The sequence below is a fragment of the Panthera pardus genome, unplaced genomic scaffold, assembly GCF_024362965.1.
Source record: "Panthera pardus isolate Hobbes unplaced genomic scaffold, ASM2436296v1 HiC_scaffold_24, whole genome shotgun sequence".
Lineage (NCBI taxonomy): Eukaryota > Metazoa > Chordata > Mammalia > Carnivora > Felidae > Panthera > Panthera pardus.
The window spans coordinates 136441578-136460845 of record NW_026526810.1 but is presented as its reverse complement, the minus strand read 5'-3'; the positions used below and the strand labels follow the sequence as shown (position 1 = coordinate 136460845).

The 19268-nt window shown below is 42.8% G+C and overlaps 1 protein-coding gene across 8 annotated transcripts in view; it reads right to left on the bottom strand.

Annotated features, from left to right (window-relative positions):
* The window catches only part of TRAF3 (TNF receptor associated factor 3), a 118157-nt gene that overhangs the window by 49657 nt on the left and 49232 nt on the right, over positions 1–19268 (bottom strand). For 7 of the 8 annotated variants that reach the window (XM_053889841.1, XM_053889840.1, XM_053889838.1 and 4 more), the window contains one exon: positions 5981–6105. The exons of the other annotated variant lie outside the window; for it this stretch is intronic. The gene's annotated coding sequence lies outside the window, so the exon portion shown is untranslated. The remainder of the gene's footprint in view (positions 1–5980; positions 6106–19268) is intronic. 8 annotated transcript variants of the gene reach the window in all.

Genomic DNA, 19268 nt, shown 5'->3' with positions numbered 1-19268 from the left:
GTGTGTGGTAAATGGGCCTCCCCCGGAGTCGGCCATTTCTGATCCCAGACCGAACAGTACCTACTACAAGTATGGCTACAAGGGTTCACACCATGTTGAAAGGCCCTCAAACTAAAAGCCATTGTAAAAGAAAGTTCCTACAGACATTTGAGGTTAAAATGCGAACTTTTTCTACCCACGATGGCAATTTCTGACCTGCAACTACACCTGGGCATCCGCACCAAGCTATAGATGGGCCAAGAATCCCACCATGTGCTTCGCACGTAGGCAGAGCACCAGAAGTGGCAACGTTAGTCCAGTCACATCTTTGGAACCTTCCAAAACGTGTGAGCGTGGAAACCTCTGACAAAAACGATGTACACTCAAGTCAAATACATTAAAGAGGTGCTTGAGGTGGGGTGCCGGGGTGGCTCAGTCGGTTGAGTGTCCAACTCTTGATTTTGGCTCAGGTCGTGATCCCAGGATCCCACGGGATCCCAGCGTGATCCCACTCCTCGCTGAGTGTGGAGCCCACTTGGGACTCTCCCTCTCTCCCTCTCTCTCTGTCTCTCTTTCTCTCTGCCCCTCCCCTCTGTGTATGCACTTGCTCTCTAATTAAACACACACACACACACACACAAACACAAACCCAGAGGTGGTGGAGACAACTCTTGGGCACTTGTGGACTGACATTCAACAGTCCAATGTGGGGAAGCAGCTCGGAGGTTCCAACACCCAGAGTGGACACACGTGCCTCTGGTCAGCACTCCGCACCAAGCAAGTGAGGCAAACCTTGGGACCACGGCCAACACCTCATCTTTTTAGCCTCGAGTGTGGGAAGAGGATGTTTGCTTCCACGCACATAAAGAGTATGTGCTGAACAGTAATGATAGACAGACACAAAGCAAAGAGAGTGCAACGGAAACCATCAGAAGGGAGGTTAGGTGCCTAAGAGATGGCGCCAGCGGGGGTCTGTGCGCTCTGGGGAGCTGCAGAGGGGCCTAGACAGAAACCACCGGGAGGCAGCGACCTCGGGGGTGGCAGCCCGGGCCGGGCCAGGGACCAGGGCCTGCCGCAGCGCCTGGCGTTCTTGGTTCTAGAGTTGCCACTCCGCAGGGTCCTCCAAGCAGAACCACTGCTCTACTACCACATTATTTACGGTCTGCTACGTGTGTAGGCGCGAACGTATCATATTCGGGGGCCAAACTGTTACCTAAATGCAAGAACCTCTATTTGAGAAAATCACTTCGTGAAGTTTTAGTTTCTGGCCAGCTACTCAGGAAGCCCCTCTCTCACAGCTGAGGCATATCCACACTTCGAAATGCAGCCAGAGCTGGACTGGATCCCTCTGCCTTTCCTCTATGCCTCCCCACTCTAATGACTTATGCTCCCTACTTGTGATTTCAGTTGAGCTACATCTTACTTGGAGATCGGAAACTGGAAACCAAAGCACATCTGCTGACAAAAGGGTGTTCCAAGAACTGGAAAGCCCGGGGAAAACCAAAAAAGGGAAGCATCAGATAAACAAAGAAAATGGCCCCTGCCAGCAAGAAAGTACTAAACACAACATAGATGGAGGCAGATGAGCTCAGCATCAAGCCCAGCAGGGAAATTAAGAGTATCATCTAAGCAATGCCAATACAGAGAGAAGAGAGAAAACCAGAAATAGACAGGTGTGCCCTGTTGATTAAAAAAAAAAAAAAAAAAAAGCTTTCCAATAATCCATATTTATGCGAACATTTCAGCAGGGACTTTTTTCATGACACCTGATACCAGATGCTCTACAGAAGGGAGAGGGCCTGTGGCTGACACACCGGCAAAGTAAAGACCAGGGGAGACTAGGTTCTCATCCAGACAAACGCGCAGATCGTAATCACGTATGTAAAAGCCCCACTCAGGAGACAGAAACAGAGACAGGGGGTGAGGCGACGTGGACTGGACAGCCAGCCAGCCACGGGCTCACAGCCGGAGAAGAACCTGATTAACCCACAGCATAAAACTTGGTCTTAAATCCTTTAGGAAAACAATAGCTATCTGAGGCCCAGCACTGCCAATATCCCTTGATTTAGGGATTTTTCTTTAAAGCGCTCATTCAACCGTAACGGTGTGAAGATGCTGTGTCTCTCCTGGACCAGGGCCAGAGTCCTGCCATCTGGACAGAAGGAGAGAGACAGGCTGAGGCCTCAGTCCACTCGACAGACAAGCCACAAAGAGCCACATCCAGGTGGATGCTGCCCGGAGGCCGTGCTTGGACTGGAGGCAGAAGCAGCTGTGTGTGTGTGAGAAGATCCATCCTCCTGGAGCATCGACTTCACTTGGAAATACGAGTGAAAAACAGAAGACGTGGCCACATGGAGTGGATTAGGGTATTTAAATCAACTTTCACAATAAAGCATGAGATTGCGAAAGCACTGGCTCTGATCTCAGTGCCCCTTCCCAACCCCTCTGGCGGACCCCCCACCACCTTCACCTGTGGTGGAAAGGTGGGAGCCGCGCAGGTGCTGATGTGGACGGTCTTCTCTCCCGCACACCCCCACGCCGGGCCACGGCACCCCCACGCACGCCTCACCCAGCAGATGTGCACCAAGGGGCCTCTCCCTGGGCACCACGGCACCACGCTTTCTGAGCTCCCAGACCACCTCCCGCCGTTTGTCACGTTACCCAGGCCCCTCGTCATCCACGCGGCCAACACGGAACTTGTCACTCTCGGCCCTTCCCGTTCCTGTTTGACACATCTCTGCCTGCGACACTGCAGCCCGTCCCACCCCGAGGAGTGTGCCACCACCACCGAGCCGGCTGCCCCGGTGGAACTGTGCTCACCTCCCTGATTCCAACATCCACTTACTGGTTTCAGTACTCCTGATCTGACTGCCCGTCACCACCACCTCTGTGAATACAGGAAAGGCGTTCTTTTTTTTTTTTTTTTTTTAAGATTCTATTTTTTTTACCTAATCTCCACACCCAGCATGGGCTCAAACCCACAACCCCGAGATCTGAGTCTCGCGCTCCACCACCTGGGCCAGCCAGGACCAGGGTATATGTTCTGTTGCTAGGGAGATGCTCTCAGATTTGGTTTATTTATCTGCGGTCTTCCAGCTAAAATAACCCATCTTGAGTTTCTAGTCCAAACCTCACATATTTTTACATGTAAGGAAAATCAGGCACTGACAAGCAACGTGCTTGCAAGGTCCCCAAATCACCAAGAAATCGGCAATTGGATAAAGAGCAAAATTGATGACATGTATACACAGAAGAAAGCCAACATATTTTTAAAAATTAGATTTTTTCTATAATACACTGAACATGAGGGAATACTATGCTGCTGCACAAAAGACAGTGAGGCGGATCCCTATACACTGCTACGGCGTGAGCTTCACGACAGGCTGTTGAGTTTAAAAAAAACAAAACAAAACAGGAAACAAGAGGGAGAAAAGCTGTATGTTGCCAGTGTCTAAGAAAGAGGGCTGTGTGCACATACACACTTACATTAAAAATAGGTATGCTGGGGCGCCTGGGTGGCTCAGGTGGTTGAGCGACCGACTTCGGCTCAGGTCATGATCTCACAGTTTGTGAGTTCGAGCCCCGCGTCCAGGCTCTGTGTCGGAGCCTGGAGCCTGCTTCGGATTCTGTGTCTTCCCCTCTCTCTGCCCCTCCCCTGCTCATGCTCTGTGTGTGTATCTCTCTCTCTCAGTAATAAATAAATGTTAAAAAAATAAAATAAAATAAAAAATTAAAAAAATTAAAAAAAAATAAAAATAGTATGTTACCTACAGAGGAAAAAAGAAACAGTGCACAAAGATCAGCAACAGAAGCTTGATTTCTGAAAATATTTAATTTTGATCTGGAAACACGAAAATATTTTCTAAACCTTCGACAAAATTTTAAAAGAAGCTATTCCTTAAAATTCAAATAAAAAATGAGTATAACTGGCAACCAGGTGGCTGGCACACTGGGGAACTGGCTTAGGTGACTTTAAAACTTAATTAGGCAAAACATCCCTAGGGATACATACTCTAAGGACAAAAAAAGAACTCTAAGAACAACAAGAAAATCCCAAACCGTTTTCAGTAATCACGTTGGTAATATGTTGGTTTTGTTATTTTAAAACCACCACATATATTTTATAGGATAAAACAAATATATAATGATGCTAACATTGCTGGGAACCAAGGTTTGCAGCATTAGAGAAAAGCGATACCAATATAAACCAACGAAGTAAAAATCAAGTAATACTCAATTTGAAATAAACATCAGTGTGAACTGCTGATATTGTCCCTTAAAAAGCGTATTTGCCTGTCTGTCCACCCAAAAGGCCTAGCAGTGCGTGTCCCCGGTGCCCAGATGGTGGTCTCAAGACACCATTTTCTACAAAAGGGAACCAGAGCTGCTCGGAGAAGAGCCAACGCCAGGCCTGGGGCAAAGAAGTTTAGAACAAATCTGGAACACCTCACGGTACCAGAAAGCAAGGAAGGGAAGAGTGCAGGTCACGTCAAAGGACAAAGGAGCCCACTAAAGAGGCTCCACCAGCCACAAGTGGCTCAGGATTGGCATCTGTAAGAATCCTGTGAGGGACTGAAACGTACCACGTGTGCTGAAGTTCACAAGTTGGTAACACTACTTGAAACAGTCACCTGTCACTTTGGGAGTGGCTACAGAACCATCTCATTATTGAGCACAGAGAAAGAGAACGTATCCTCTTCTTCCTATCTGAACTGCCCCTTAGGGTGACCAAATACTGAACGAAGGGCAGTTTCCATCTACCGACATATTTCAGCTACTCAAGGCAGAACAAACGAGTAATGTCATTTCACAACCTGCGAGGACTAAGTCCAGGCACTGAGCAGCACAGGCCCGGAGCCACGAAGACGCGTGCCTCCTGGTGAGGGCACACACCACGGCCTCAGCAGGGCCTTGTGCTCAAAGGCCAGGCCAGAAGGTGGTCAACCGGCCGGATCTATCACCACCTCACAGGAGATGCAGACGGCAGAAGAACACTTTCGGTGCAAAGGGCAAAATTCAACACAGGGAAACCTGACCACAACCAGCCACCCAAGAACACGTGAGGAAGAAAAGGGACAGGGAGGGGCAGTCGCAGGATGAAAACAGGCCGAAGGGACATTATCAGCTAGCTGCCGCTGTGCGAGCCCTGCTTCAAACAAACTAAAAACACTGACACAACTGGGGAAAACTGAATGGTCCTGGTATTATGAATAATTTTTAAAACTGCACTTTTCTTAATACTTGAGAATTTATCAAAAATAGCTATATATTAAATCTCACTACGGATGTAAGCATTTCAAACCCATTTTATATTCATTTTACTGTTCTAACATAGTAAAGAGTTCTTAATTTCAAGTATAATCTGCCACTCAATCACAAATTAGAGATGAAAACAGGGTATTTTGTTTCCTTTCAAACTCCCAGAGAAAGACAGGGAGCAAACAGTTCATGCACCAGAAGATGCAATCCCAGAGCACCTGGCTGGCTCGGTCAGAAGAGCATGTGATTCTTGATCTTCGGGTTGAGTTCAAGCCCCACCTTAGGTGCAGAGATTACTTAAAAGTAAAATCTTAAAAAAAAGAAGATGCAATCCTCAGCTGAAGCAAGCCTCCACCCGCGGCCACCAGCACCTTCACTGCAGTGGGGTCCTGCTAGGGAAGGGTGGCCCCAAGCTTTCAGAGGGTAGGCCTATGAGGCAGAAATTCCTACAATTACCCTTGGCATCAAACACATGTATCATTACTGGGTCATGAAAGGTGATGTCGATTATTCTCGAAGTTTAACGCTGGTTTAAAAAAAATGAAAAATAAAATGAAGGTCTGACACCAAAATACGGTACATGTGCAGAAGGTACTCAGATACATCTGTTACAAAGTGAAATTACTAAAGCCAAAAATGAGTACATTCTGGATGTTGTTTAATGCCTTTATTTTTCTGAAAAGCAAACAAGTTCCAGCTGCAAAAAGAAATCTATATAAATTAAAATCGTCCAGTGACATACCCGTGTGTCATATGCTGTAAGAAGATACACCAAAGCTCGATCAGGGAGGAAGAGATTTCAACAGAGAAAGAAGCAAGGCGGTGTCAGTCTTATCCTTCTTCACAGAACGTAGTGGAGTTTCTTACCTGAGGAGTAAGAATAATACTCGGTCATCTCACACCGGGAACATTTTTGAAACTTTTAAAACTAGAATTTCAAAAATGTAAATTAAAAAAAACGATCAAGAAAGAAGTTCAAATAACACATTTTAACCACTCTATATAAAGTGTACTTTGGATTTGCTAACGTTTTTTTGAGTTGGACACAAATGACAAAGTCAGGATGTCTTCGGACTATTTTTATTTTAACATAACTTTTATCGTGGAGTATTACACATAAAAAGCACAGGAAACACGCATGTTCAGCACATAAACGAACGCTAGTTCAACTACCACCCCGGCCAAGAAATAGAACATTGCTGAAACCCCAAAAAAGGCAGGGTGCCTCTCTCTGACCCCAAGCCCTTTCCTCCTACTGTGAGCAACTACCCTAACTTTTATGGTTACCATTCCCTACTTTACATTTATCCCCTAGGTATGTGGCTCTGATACAGCTCTTTTGCCAACTTCTGAATTTTATGAGAACAGAATCCTATGCGCGTGTTCCTTTGTCTTGCTCTTTGTTTTTTTCTGCTCCACCCGCCATTTACTTTCATTGCTACGTAGTATTCCACTGCGTAAATAGACCGCAATTTATTTATCCATTCCCCTGTCCCCGGAATAGCTTCTGCTTTGGAGCAAAGCCACACCACTGAGATCTGGGGCCCCTGGGTGGCTCAGCCGGCTAAGCGTCCAACTCTTGGTTTTAGATTCAGCTCATGATCTCCTGGGTTTGAGCCTCTTGTCAGGCTCTGAGCTGACAGCACGGAGCCTGCTTGGGAGTCTCTCTCTGCCTCTCCCCCACTCACACTCTCTCATGCTCTCTCAAAATAAATAAATAAATAAATAAATAAATAAATAAATAAATAAATAAATAAATACTAAAAAAAAAAAAAAAAAGATACACTACAAAGATCTTTCTGGTGCAGCTATCTTAATTAAGCACATGAGCATGTATTTCTCTGGTGTATACACCTAGAAATGTGACTACTAGGTTATCCAGTAAGTATCTACTCAACTTCGCCAAATAAAGCCAAACTATTTCCCAAAGCAGTTGCAACAATTTACACTCCCACCAGAAGGGTATGAGAGAGTTTCTGGTGCTTAACTTCTTCAACAAGACTGGTCAGACTTTTTAATTCTTGCTAACTGAATGGCTGTGTAGTGGTATCCTAAGAATTCTTTGTTACATAGACCTTAATAATTATTTTGAATAAATTCATGAAATTTTACATCTGACAACTGCAGCAATGCAAATTTAATTTTGCAACCAAGTATCTGTTCATTTTTCCAATGGTTACTGCACTATGATTTCTCATCAGGTTTAATTAACTCCCTAACCTCAGTCCACCAGCCTCCAGAGACACTGACTCCAACCCCCAGGCATAGGGGGACGTGTGCCAGTTGAGCATCCTAGTCCCTGGGCAGAGTTGGTTCATCCCTGTGAACATACAAAGTCAAAATTAATAAAGTCTTTTCTTCCTCCTCTGGAACTCAAAGAGATTCTCTCTTCCCCAAAGTACCTGAACACGTGGAAAGCAATCTGCCAACTAGGACATCTTGTGTGAGCAAGAAACAGACTTGTTTGTAATAAGCTACTTATTTTGTTACAGGAATCAGAGTTGCCCACTGTTTAATGTGAAATGACACGTGTTAATGACATTCTAGTAACACTCTAGTCCTGCTCTTTGCCTTAAAGTATATTTTGTCTGACACTATACGATCTTATTTTTGGTGTTTGCATAGTTTATTTTTTTCATCATTTTACTTTCAACATTTCTTAATCCTTATAGATGAATGTCTTGTAAACAGTATATAGTTGGATTTTTTAAACACCTTATTAAAAAAAAAATCTTGGTATCTTCGTCTTCTAAATGGAAAATTTACTCTATTCGCGTTGGAAGCCATTACATACGCCTAGGTAGATTTAATTCTACCATTGTACCTGGGGCTTTCTTTCCTTTTTTAATCCCAACCCAACCTACCAGAGGCTTTTCTATTTGCCTTCTTTTGGATTGTTACCATTCCAACCTCTGCTCCCTAGTAATCTAGAAGTCACGTGTCTGGTTTTTATTCTTCTTATGATTACTTTAGAAATACAATGTGATATGCAGGCTCTTAAAGGCCACTGCGGTATCTCTCCCCTTCTCTTGGACAGCAAGGACTTTAAAATACTAACTCCATTCATCACACTGCCAACGTATGTCCTACCGCTGTGTTTACATATGTGCACGTATTTTTGTCATATTAACATTATAGGTGACCTTCATTTTTGTTAGATGGAGAATCCTTTCCTGTTGTGTAGTGAAGGTATTACTCCTAGTGCTTTTTGGCTTTCACTGCTGGTGTTGGGAAGCGGCCTGTTGTGCCTCGGTAGGCAATCATGTGCTCCACTACCCTGTGTTTGGCTGTGGGATTTCTTTTTGCTTAGGGTATCCTGCCAGTCATTTGTTGAACATCTTAAACCTACGGTTTGGATTGTTTCAAGTTCCTGGAACACTGTCAACCATTTTCTTCTCAAACACTGCTCTGCACCATCTGTGTCCTCTACTCCCAGAACCCAATTACACGTACGTCAGACTTCACTACCTCCTCCGAGTCTCCTGCCTTCCTTTGCGTTCCCCATACTTCTATCTCTGTGCTTCACTTTCATTTTCCTTTTTTTGATCTATTATGATGTGGATTACACTGATTGATTTTCCAGTGTTAAACCAATTTTTCACTCTGAGATAAACCTTATTTGATTGTTATGTAATATCCTTTTTATGTTTCTACATGGATTACATTTGCTAAAGTTCATGGCAGACATGCGTGTACAACAAATACACTTGGTGGTTTTCCTTTATTACAATGTCTTTGTCTAGTTTTGCTTTCAGAGCAGTGCTGGCCTCATAGAATGAGATAGGAAGCGTTTCCTCCTCCTCAATTTTCTAAAAAACTTTTTGTCTGATTAGTATTCCTTCTTCTATAAGTGTTTAATACAATTCACCAGTGAAGTCATTTGGGTCTGGAGTGTTCTTTGAGGTAAGGAGTTTAATTACAAATTCAATTTCTTTAATAAATACGGTTATGAAGGTTATATATTTCTTCGAGTGAGCTTTGGTGGTTTGTGTTTTTCAAGGAATGTTTTCATTTTGTCAAATTTATTGGCATAAAATGATTCACAATTTTACCCTTCTTACCCTTTCAACGTCTGTAGGATCTGTAGTGATACCCTCTTTTACATCCCTGATATTGGCATTAATATTTTCTTTCATTCCCACTGATGACAGATTATCCTGGATACGACAGTCACCTTTGACTTACTACACTTTACCTGCAAATACTATTATACCACTTTAAGCATATAGTAACACCATATTTCTGTTTCTCCCCTCCCGTCTTTTGTGCAGTTTTCATTTATTTACCTCTGCAAGTATAAGAAGTCCCACATTACACTGTTATTTTTGCTTTAAATAGCCTATTTTTATTTTCTTCTTATTATTTTGAAAGTCTATTTATTTTGAGAGAGACAGAGAAAGCAGGGGAGGAGTAGGGAGAGGAACAATCCCAAGCAGGCTTGGCACCCGCACAGAGCCCGATGTGGGGCTCGAACACTCGAAACTGTGAGATCATGACCTGTGCTGAAATGAACAGTTGAATGCTTAACTGAGCAAGCCACCAGGCGCTCCAAAATAGCCAAAAAAAAAAAAAAAAAAAAAGGCAATTAGAAGTGAGAATTGACCATTTCTGGTTCTTTTCATTCCTCTCTGTAAAAATTTCCATCTGGTACCATTTCCTTCTACCTGAACTTCCTTAAAAAATTTCTTGAAGTGTAGGCACGCCTGGGGGGCTCAGTGGGTTGAGCACAGACTTTGGCTCAGTCATGATCTCACAGTTAGGGAGTTTAAGCCCCACATCTGACTCACTGCTGTGAGCACAGAGCCGGCTTCAGATCCTCTGTCCCCTTTCTCTCTGCCCCTTCCCCACTTGCGCTCCCTTTCTCAAAAATAAACAAACATTAAAAGATTTTTTTTCTTGTAGTGCATGCAGTTCTGCTGGCAATAAAATCTGTCAGCTTTTCTTGGCCTAGAAATTTTGATTTCACTTTTATTTCTAGAAGATATTTTCTCTGGGCACAGAATTCTAAACTAACAGGTTTTTCTTTTGGTACTTTAAACATGTCATTCTGTTGTCTTTTGGCTAGCACAAATCGGACCAGAAGCCAGCTGCCATTTCTATCTTTGTTCCTCTGTAATGTCTTTTCTTCTCACTGCTTTTTAAGTTTTGGGCTTTTTCTTTTCTCTTTATCTCTGGTTTTTCAGGAATTGGATGTTGCAGTATGTCGGTATGGTTTGTGTACTCTATTTGGGATTTTTGAGCTTTGTGGTTTATAGTTTTCATCAAATTTTTAATTTTTTTTCAGCCATTATTCCTTCAAATGTTGTTTCCATTCCCTCCTCTCCTGGAACCCCAATTACACATATCTTGGAGCAGGTGGTTTTGTCTCACAGGTCCCTAAATGCTCTGCTATTCTCTTCAGTCTTCTCTATTCTTTTTGCTGTATTTTGGATTGTTTCTATTGCTAAGTCTTGAAGTTCAATGACCTTTTCTGTAGTGCCAACCTGCTATTAATCTCTCTACTGCATTTTTCATTTCAGATACAGTATTTTTCATCTGAAAGTTTTATTTCAGTCTTTCTTTTCATATCTCTCATTTCACTCATTTTCCTCTACATTTTTGAATATGTGTGACTTCCATGTAACAGTTATTTTAATGTCCTTGTCTGCGAATTCCATCATCTGTTATTTTTGGGTCTGTTTCTATTGACTGATTTTTTTCCTGGTTAATATCATATTTTCTTGCTTCTCTGTATGCCTGATAGTATTTTTTAAGGTTTTTAAGTTTTTTTTAATGTTTTTTAAATTTATTTTTGAAAGAGAGCATAAGCAGGGGAGGGGCAGAAAGAAAGAGGGGGTCAGAATCCGAAGCAGGCTCCAGGCTCTGAGCTGTCAGCACAGAGCCCAATGCGGGGCTCGAACTCACGAACCACGAGATCATGACCTGAGCCAAAGTCCAATGCTTAAGGGACTGAGCCACCCAGGCACCCTGCCTGGTAATTTTTATTGTATGTTGGACACCCAAATTTTTTTTACACTATTGGGAGCTAGAATTTACTACACCCTTTCTTTTTCTTTTAAAGTAGGCTCCACACCCAGTATGGGGCCCAACATGAGGCTTGAATTCACAATCCTGAGATCAAGACCTTAGCTGAGATCAAGAGTTGGATGCTTAATCAACTGAGTCACCCAGGTGCCCCAAGATTTTATTATATATATATTTAGAGAAAGAGAAAGAACACGAGCAGGGGGCAGGGCAGAGGGAGAGAGAGAATTTTTTTTTTTTTTTTGAGAGAGACAGAGAGAGAGAAAGACAGAGACAGAGAGAGCACAAGCAGAGGAAAAGACCGAGAGAGAGAATCCCAAGCACGATCTCAGCTTTAGCAGGGAGCCCGATGCGAGGCTCCATCTCCAACCATGAGACTACAACCCAAGCCAAAATCAAGAGTCAGATGCTCAACTGGCAGCCACCCAGGTGCCCTGAGAATCGGAAGCAGGCCCCATGCCCAGGGTGGGAGCCCAATACAGGGCTCAATCCCACAGCCCTGTGATCAGGACCCAAGATGAAATCAAGAGTCAGACGTTCAAATGAATGAGCCACCCAGGCACCCCTATTAAGTCCTTTTCAATACAGCAGGACTTTGTTCTGAGAAACGTTATTTGGAACCATTTAGGACAGGTCTACAATGGCCTTTATGGTCTAGAGCTAATCCAGCCCCACTAGTGAGGGGAGGGAAGTCTACCCGATCCCCTAAATGGAAAAGCTGCTCCGAACCCACCCTCACAAAGATTAAAAAACAAGCCTTACAAGGATCCGATACTACTCTAGGTGGTGGGAACACAAACTGTCTCAGCCCTGTGGGATATCCACAAATTGTTCAGTCTATTCCTTTCTGGTGGTTCTTTTCCTGGCTTTGTGTTTCCTCTCGTGTATGTGCTGGTCAGTACTCAACCAGAGTCTCAAGGGGGTCCTTCTGCAGATCTCTGGATTCTCTAAGTAGCTCCCTTCCTCTCCTATATACTTTGCCCCCCAAACTCTAGCTGCTTTGTTCTCCCAAATGCTGGGTGTTTGTCACTTCAGTAAAGCTAGTGGGTTCTGGCTTCTCTCTCCTACCCTGCAGTGTGGAAACACTCTCGAGACCAGGATTTGCCTGGCGGTCAAATCTAACCTACTACTAGTTTTTATAAATAAAGTTTTATTGGAACACACCCACACCCATTCATTTGCATACTTAGTATGAAAGCAGACACAGAGTTGAGTGTGTAACTCTGACAGAGACCATACGGTCTGAAAAGCCTAAGATATTTACTGTCTGGCCCTTTACAGAAAAATTTCATGGGCCCTGCTCTAGAGAGTAAGCTGGAATAATCATAGGGCTCATTTCCCTTATTTTAGGGAATACGGTCCTAACCTGTCTGCTGGCCAATGTCTGAAACTGTTATTTCATATGTTTTGTCTGGTTTTCAAGTTGTTTAAGGAAAAGAGTCAGGTTTGGGACAAGGATGAGGAGAATAAGGCACATGACTCAAGTAAATTTTAAAGGAGTACCAAAAAATTCAGTATTAGAGGTAAAAACCAAAGTTAATAAAAAAAAATCTACAAGAAGAAAATAGTAAAATTTTAAAGATAGTACCAGGAACAGTGCTGAACTGAGCCATATCTGAGCTGAGGCAAAAGGAAAGATCATTAATTCTGATCCTATCTATATTTAAAATTTGATTTTTTCATTGATTTTCTAAAAGTACTGTAATAAACTGTTTATTTTCTTAAAGGTTTTATTTTTAAGTAATCTCTCCAACCAAAGTGGGGCTCAAACTCACAACCCCAAGATCAAGAGTCACACGCCCCACCGACTGAGCCAGCCAGGTGCCCCTAAAATATTTATTAATCGCAATTATTGAGCTTTCTGGTGTCAATTCTGTACCAGGTCCTGGTGGACAGTAAACCTGGTCCCTGTTACTCTGCCACGGCAGAAAGGGAAGACTCCGGAATAACTTTCTTACTAAGCACATCACGCTCATACATTATAACTACAAGGATTTATCAGAACCGGAAAAGTAAATGCTTTCCTTCTCAGAAAAATCTTAAAACAGAAAACACTTCAATATGAAACATTATGCTCCAATTACTTCTATTTGCAGCTAAGAGTCTCATACGTACATAGTCCCACACATAGACACTTTGGAGACAGGGAAATACTACAAGAATGTAAAAACTTTCCTATTATTACTAAATTAATACATGCACACAAAGATATTACAACTTTAATTATGTAATGTTGGGGAGATACATTTACATTACGGGGTAGACCAAAACCAGCCACCAGCAGCAACTGCTACCACGTCCATTTACTAACTGGTGAAGGTAGGTGCCAAGGCTCTCAACACATCAGTTCAATTAAAAGCAAATCAAGCAACAAACTTCATTCCAGATTCTGCAGGGTCACCACCCTGCTGGTGCTCCTCTCTAGTGAATGTGGCAGGAAAGCGCCAGGCAAGCACAAGTGGAAGTACTCTCACCATCGCAAGAATAAAAGAACCTCCACCATAGGCCAACTTCTACATATTCTCCACAGCGTTTATTTCACTTTCTAAAAGCACAGGTGCAGGGGCACCTGGGTGGCTCAGTCGGTTAAGCGTCCGACTTCGGCTCAGGTCATGATCTCACAGCTGTTGAGTTCCAGCCCCCAGTCGGGCTCTGTGCTGACAGCTTGGAGCCTGGGGCCTGCTTCCGATTCTGTCTCTCTCTCTTTCTCTCTTTCTCTCTCTCTCTCTCTCTCTCTCCCCCTCCCTCCCTCCCCCGCTCATGCTCGGGCACACTCTCTCTCTCTCTCAAAAATAAACATTAAAAAAAATTAAAAAATAAATAAAAGCACAGGTGCAGAAAAATGTTTTCAAATGTAATGACTAAAAAAAAAAAAAGCTTTTTCCTTAATCAAAAATTTTATGGTATTAAGTTTAGTGGAGAAACAAAGACTATGAAATTAAAAGTTGTAATTTTTATGAAGAAATAGTCAAAACTCATGAAATGAGTTAATTTAACAATCAGATACCATTCAAGTTCATGAAAGCATCCTCCCCACCCCAAAATTCCCTCTTCCACCTGCTCCTTCTGACCTGGCCTTGGGTGTGAGTCGGCCGGCCGCCCAGCCTTGCTCAGCAGGTGTGCCTGCCCTCCCTGGCTAAGACCCTGCCTCTGCGTCGCAAGGGCGCAAGGGCGGACTTGCACACCACGCCCCCTGGTCCGCTTTCTCCTGTGCCTTGGCTCCTTCCCTCTCACTCCCTCATGTCCTGCCAGACACTTCATCCTCAAGACTCCATTCACGTGTCTTGACACCTACCGTTTACACTCAACTCACAGTTTGGTCACGAAACTTGAGGGCAGAGATCATGCTAAATTTAGATCTGTAGCCTCCCTCCACCCCCAGCAGCTAGCAAGGTGCTAGGCACACTCAGCAGGCACCTGCTTTCTAGGGAGTTAAACTTCTCTAAGCATCTTTCCAAGTACCTTCCCTTCCCAGTGAAAGTGACCTTCCTCAAGCCCCGGTCTATACTATAAGGACACCCATCATAACACAAGCCTACACTGGCTTTGCTTCCTTCTCTCTCTCCCACCTGACTGTCAGCTTTCTGAAGATAGAAATGTTTTCTTTGGGTATGTGTCTTCTTTGGGTTTGTATCTTCAGCACTTAGAAAGGATCTACCACACAGTAAACATTCAATACATATTAGTAGTTATTATTCAATTATTCCTGTGATTATACATTTATTCCTCACAAGTCTAAATATTCTTCTCCATTTCCCCCTCCATTATAGATATGAGGAAACTGAAACACAAAGATTCAGCAATTTCCCAACATTACACATCAGCAAGTGACAAAGTGGTCTGCCTCTTCCTAACATCTATGTCTATTATCAGAAAGTGACGACCTCAACAAAGGCATGCCCACTGACTCATGATGTAAGAATCAGTCAAGATTTACACTGTAAAAGTGGATTTGCCATATGCGCCTCTCAAATTATCTTCAAAAGGTTATCCGATGCTCCAAATCTCTCCTTGGACTATTGAGGAACTAAGATAAAGACATTTAGCAACTTGCCCAGAGGAGTCAAAGTCAGCAGGACTGAAACTGGTCTCAAAGACCAGTGGTCCCTCCTTGGTGACTTGCCCAGCATTCTCGACCACTCAGACAACTATACATTCAAATCCTAGGTAATCATCTAATTTCTGAGCAACAAGTAAAATACATGCCTCAAAATTCCCAAAATGTCAATAAGGCCTAACGAATGCATTCGTCCCTTTTTAAAACCAAGCATCTTTTTTCACTATTTTGAATTTCAGCACTGACATCCCCAGAGTTTATTTATTCCCTTAAGACTAGCACAGGACATTCGTGACCAGATGCACCAAAAATAACGTCTTTAGCTGAACTAAGGCCATTTCTGATTTCAAGAAGACACTGAGATATTGGCTAGGCTAAAATAAACTTCTCCCATCATTTGACTAACTATAACTATTTGCTTGCTTTCTAGCTACTTTAATATGAGAACTGACTAGAATTATTTAGCTTACTTTTGAAAAGCAATATCCAGGGGCACCTGGTTAAGCATCTGACTCTTGATTTCCCCTCAGGTCATGATCTCACAGTTCATAAGATCAAACCCCACAGCAGGCTCTGTGCATACAGCCGGCTTGGGATTCTTTCTCCCTCTCCTTCTGCCCCTCCCCTGCTTGCTCTCTCTCTCTCTCTCTCTCTCTCTCTCAAATAAGTAAATAAACAAACAAACATTTTTTAAAAAAGAAAGAAAGAAAAGCATTACCCAAATGGATCTGAACAAGAAGGAAAAGAGCTAGTTAACAGTGAAATGACTATCCCATGCCACTGGGTAACAGTTAAAACTACTCTTGTGTGAAACAAAACCATGTCTTGGAGCTATAATGCAGTGGTGAGTTTGGGTTGGTTGGGTGTCTCTGAAGTCTTACTCACCTGAACTCATGATCAAATATACATTACCACTGCATGCTTACTTTAGTCCTAAAACACGAAATGTCACATATATTTTTACAGATAGTCATGTTGAAAATTTTAAATATCTAATATAATATTCCTAGGATCTTTTTGAATCTAATATTCTCACGCTACGTAAACCCTCCAGAATAAATCAACTTCCTAATCAAATGTGACCCCCACCACATTTGCCAGAATTGCTGGACCCACCAGTACCAAGTTTCCTACATGACATCCAAATGATCACATTGTTTTAACTTAAGGTGGTACAGAAGCGTGACATCTTTCCAGGTCACCCTGAAATTTTCATCTGAACCGTCTTTCAAATAAACCCTATTCTGCAATGTTCGCTTTTGCTTAATATAGTTATGATTCACTTCAATTTACTGAATTTAAATAAAGATTTGTTATGCGACATCAAATCTCTTCGGTTTCCCCCTAAATTAATCAACATTTGGAACCGAAAATATTCTAGTGTCAACACTTTTTATACAAAAAGAAAAGTCCACATTAATAAAATATTCTACTGAAATAATATAAAAATAAATCTTAATTTGTAGGTTAGATCAGTGCTGCTGAAGAACTCCAGGACTGACTCACCAGCCAGAAACGCCCACAGGGCAGGTAGCACCCAGCCATGCTGTGGGCCCTGAAGAGCCATGCCACGCCTTGCACACGGCCGCTGGCAAGGTCCCACCTGGCCCAGCAGTTGGGACCAAAGCTTGTCTGATGCCAGTTCCTTGTTCCCACTCTCACAACTGTCCAATAAATAGTTTTTTTTTTTTAATTTTTTTTTAATGTTTTATTTTTGAGACAGAGAGAGACAGAGCATGAGCAGGGGAGGGGCAGAGAGAGAAGGAAACACAGAATCTGAAGCAGGCTCCAGGCTCTGAGCTGTCAGCACAGAGCCTGACGTGGGGCTTGAACTGACAAACTGCAAGATCGTGACCTGAACCGAAGTCGGACGCTTAACCGACTGAGCCACCCAGGCGCCCCTCCGATAAATAGTTTTGAATGACAGCACCCTTCTCCAATCTGGCAGTGTCATGAGGAAGACAAAAGAGCATTCTATAAATTAAAATATCAAACGCACTGGGGCTGGCTTAACTAGTTTCTCAAAATTACCTCAAAATTACCTGAATTCAAAGGATGCATTAAAAGCTGCTACCCTCACAATGTATTCGTTCACGTACAAGAAAACTAACATGGAGATCAAGAGAGGAAAGGGCCATTGAGGACATAAAGAGTCACTATTCTAGGTTGTTTCCGGCTCCTTGGTGGAGTGGGAAAACACAAGTATTCAATAATTTGAAAAGACAGTAAGTTAGTAATGGAAAAAAGATTTCTTGGTTGAGTCAGTAAACACTTGAAAACTTCCAAGACGGTCCTGTGAAGGACACAGAGCATCAGAGCCACCTAGGATGGCCAGCACAGTACAGGGAGGAGGAGACAAGAAAGACGGGGACCCTGAAGACGGTCTATGGGGAAGAGGACACAGCACAAGTAGATGTGTGTGTGCGTGCACGCGTGTGACGTGAAAACTACCAAGGAGGCTCCTGGTGAACACACCAGTGACACCCATTTAAGTAGGTACAGGGAAGGCCTCCTTGGGGAGAGGACATTTAAGCCATGATCTGAAGGATCAGTAGAAACGAACTATTTCTGTAGTTCTCGGATTTTAAAAATATAAACATAAATAAATACAATAAGGAAATCAAGTGTTTAAGAAGTGGCTCAGTATCGAATATCAATTCAATATCCTCGTTTTACAGGCTACACAGGGAAAAAAATAATCTTGTAATTCAAGGGTACCAATCTTCTTGCTGTACTTCTGGTTGGTGTTAGCGCACGCACATACACTAACATATACCAAATACAAGCGTATAAATATATATATATGATAAATATAACCATATATTATATTGATAAATACTAATGGATGATAAATATTAACTGAATGAACGGGTTGCTGGCCACAGCTCAGAAAATGTTAAAAAAAAAATACTTTTCTTCTCACACTTCTTTTCCAAGCAATGAACTAAACCTTCAAGCAATTTATTTGCAGGCGTTAAATTACATTTCAAAAATAGCTTTATTAAAGGGGGTACAGAACTGTTTCTGAACAACTCAGAAGCCTTCTTCTAAATTAATGTTACAAACAGAATTTTTAGAGGAGCAAAATCTGAGCGTAGGACATGAATTTGTTTTACAAGATTTGTAGCTGCAAGTTGTAATAATGATAAATGATAAAACCATCCAGCACTACTGGACATTTTCAAACTCCAAGGCAGAATAAAAAGGGAAACAATGTGCTAGGAACTGTGGGTTGTGAGTTAAGGCTCTAAGCTGACAAAAACCCTACATTCTGGGCCATAGACCCAAGGCTGGGGTTGGAGGAAGAAGGCAGAGCTGGCCAGGAGCTCCCCCACCTGGGCTGGGACCCTCCCTCCATGCCCTGGGACTGAGTTTCATTGATGCAGGGCTGGGGGGGCTGGGGATGAGGACGGAATGAAATGAACACGATTATGTCTGGAGGTTTCAGCATTTCACGCTTTGTATCTTCAGTAATCTAGAACACGGGAAAGACATTTCCTCATGAGCTCCATCCTGAGCTCCATCCATCTTTGCAGACCGTTTCAACTCTACTGCTGTATCAGAGACGGTTTCGATGCAATAGGGGAGTGACTCAGAAAATACGAGTTCCCTTCTTAAATAGCTGTCTGATAGCTCAGCACCAGCTGCCAAGGAAGCACACGAAAGGGGTGCTCATTCCAATCTGAGGGTCTGAAGACCCTTGCAAAATAATCCTAATTAATGAATCTGCCTGTGAAATGCCATTTTGTAACATATGCAGGGTTTATCTAAGTGTGAAAATGTGTCATTTTTTAAGCTTATTTATTTATTTTATTATTTATTTATTTATTTTGGAGAGCACATGCACAAGTGGGAGGGGCAGAGAGAGTGGGAGACATAGAATCGGAAGCAGGCTCCAGGCTGCAAGCTGTCAGCACAGAGCCCGATGCGGGGCTCAAACTCACGAACC